This window comes from Prunus avium, unplaced genomic scaffold, assembly GCF_965620075.1.
Source record: "Prunus avium unplaced genomic scaffold, drPruAviu1.hap1.1 HAP1_SCAFFOLD_127, whole genome shotgun sequence".
Lineage (NCBI taxonomy): Eukaryota > Viridiplantae > Streptophyta > Magnoliopsida > Rosales > Rosaceae > Prunus > Prunus avium.
In genome coordinates this window covers 30001-32500 of record NW_028276946.1, presented here as the reverse complement: position 1 = coordinate 32500, position 2500 = coordinate 30001, and positions in this window count along the sequence as shown.

The following is a 2500-nucleotide window of genomic DNA, read 5'->3' as shown; positions in this document are numbered from 1 at the left end:
GCGCGCACAGCTTGCGCGCAGCGTGTGCACAGCATGCCGGCAGCGTGCGCACAGCATGCCGGCAGCGTGTGCGCAGCGTGCGCGCTTGGCAGCCTGTCGACAGAATTTTTCGAAACTTGCCATGCCATGCGCGCGCACAGCTTGCGCGCAGCGTGTGCACAGCATGCCGGCAGCGTGCGCACAGCATGCCGGCAGCGTGTGCGCAGCGTGCGCGCTTGGCAGCCTGTCGACAGAATTTTTCGAAACTTGCCATGCCATGCGCGCGCACAGCTTGCGCGCAGCGTGTGCACAGCATGCCGGCAGCGTGTGCACAACATGTCGGCAGCGTGCGCGCTCGGGAGCCTATCGACAGAATTTTTCGAAACTTGCCATGCCATGCGCGCGCACAGCTTGCGCGCAGCGTGCTGATTCTGTCGACAGCGAGGCTAGCGAAACTTCTCCTGCCATGGCGTGCGCGCAGCGTGCTGACTCTGTCGACAGTGAGGCTAGCGAAATTTGTCTTGCCATGGCGTGCGCGCAGCTTGCGCATTCGGTCGACAGTGAGGCTAGCGAAACTTGTCCTGCCGTGGCCTGCGCGCAGCCTGCGCGCAGCATGCGCGCAGCATGTGCGCAGCATGCCGGCAGCCTAGTTCCAGATTTTTTCAAATGTCGACAGAATTTTTCAAACCTTGTCAAACCCCATTTTTATTGAAATTTCCTCGCACAATAAGCTCCCCATAAGTAGTCTATGATTTTTAGTACCTTCTCCAAGTTACAAAACTAAAAAATTCCTCCCGGATTTGTTTTAATGATTTTTTCAATTTTACGACTTCTAAAAATAATAAAAAATACTTCCCGACTTCAAATATTTATGAAACTTTTTCCCATCAGAGATTGCATGTTTCTTAGTATCCCTGCAAAAAATCACGTCCAAATACCTTGTATTGAATTATTTAGAGCCCATTATGACTCCTCGCGCATAGGTGATGTCTCTTCCTGTCAAAGGGCTAAATGCATAAAATGCTATATAGGGGGGTGTGTGTTGCCTGCATATGCATGGCAGCCCATGCCCTCCTAGCTGCAGCCCCCTTCCCCCACGCCACACCCATGTCATGTTGCCTCGATATGTTGCCTCGATATGTTGCCTCGGTATTATGGGTTTGGTGTCGGGGTCGGGGGGCTGCCACCCATGGCGGTGGTGGCCGGAATCCGGCCGCCGCCACCACGCCGCCGCCATGGGTGAGGGGGAAAAAAAAAGGCGTGGAAAGTTGCGAAATGGGGTTGTCTAGGCTTTTTTTTGGCATGGAAGAGCATGGAGTGCTAGGAACTCCTTCTCAAATGCGCGGGCATGTCGACCACAACCTCATTTCGCAACAACAACCACCCGTGTGGGGTGGCGGTGGGTGGATAGTCGCGGATTGGGGCTTGCCAAGCCAATGTTTTCAAAAAAATTCATCAAAATTAAAAACAAATGTTTTGTTGCCTTCGGATTTGTGGGCGAGCGGTGAGTCGGAGTGGAGCCGGTAAAGTTTAACCTCGGTGTGCACGGTTGTTTTTAGAAACTCAATCCAATGCCGGGGACGTTGAAAGTGACGCTCTTATGAGTTGCAAACCCGCAAGATTTAAAGAACCTTTTCAAAAAAAATTCAAACCAACAAGATTTAAAAACAGAAATTTTCATCAAAATGAAAAACAAATGTTTTGTTGCCTTCGGACTAGTGGGCGAGCGGCGAGTCGGAGCGGAGCCGGTAAAGTTTAACCTCGGTGTGCACGGTTGTTTTTAGAAACTCAATCCAATACCGGGGACGTTGAAAGTGATGCTCTTATGAGTTGCAAACCCACTAGATTTAAAGAACCTTTTCAAAACAATTTCAAACCAACAAGATTTAAACCAACAAAATTAAAAACAAATGTTTCGTTGCAAACAAATTGTGGGCGAGCGGCGAGTCGGAGTGGAGCCGGTAAAGTTTAACCTCGGTGTGCACGGTTGTTTTTAGAAACTCAATCCAATACCGGGGACGTTGAAAGTGACGCTCTTATGAGTTGCAAACCCACAAGATTTTAAAAACTTTTTGAAAATGTTTCTTCTAAATGACACATTTTGATCCTTGGCAAGTGCTCAATCCGTAACTATCCAATCACCGCCACACCACACCGGTCGGGAGTGTGTGAATGGTGTGCTTCCCGGGGTTGGCATAGATAATCTTTCGCATCGACAATCTTTTGCATGCGAGGGAATGTCTATGCCAACCCCGGGAAGCACACCATTCACCCACTAGTTGTGGGCGACGATGGGTTGGCTTCAAATGAATTTTTGCTTGGGGTTGTCCTCGGTATGCTTTTGTGTTGGGAGTACGGCCACCAAACCTTCTCAATGCACGGGTATGTCGAGGATGGCTTTCGGCGGGGTTGATGAAGAAGCTACCCAATTCTCGGCCACACGAACACATGGTGACGATGCGTTGGCTTCAAGTGAGCTTTAGCTTGGGGTTGTCTTCGGTATGCTTTTGTGTTGGGAGTA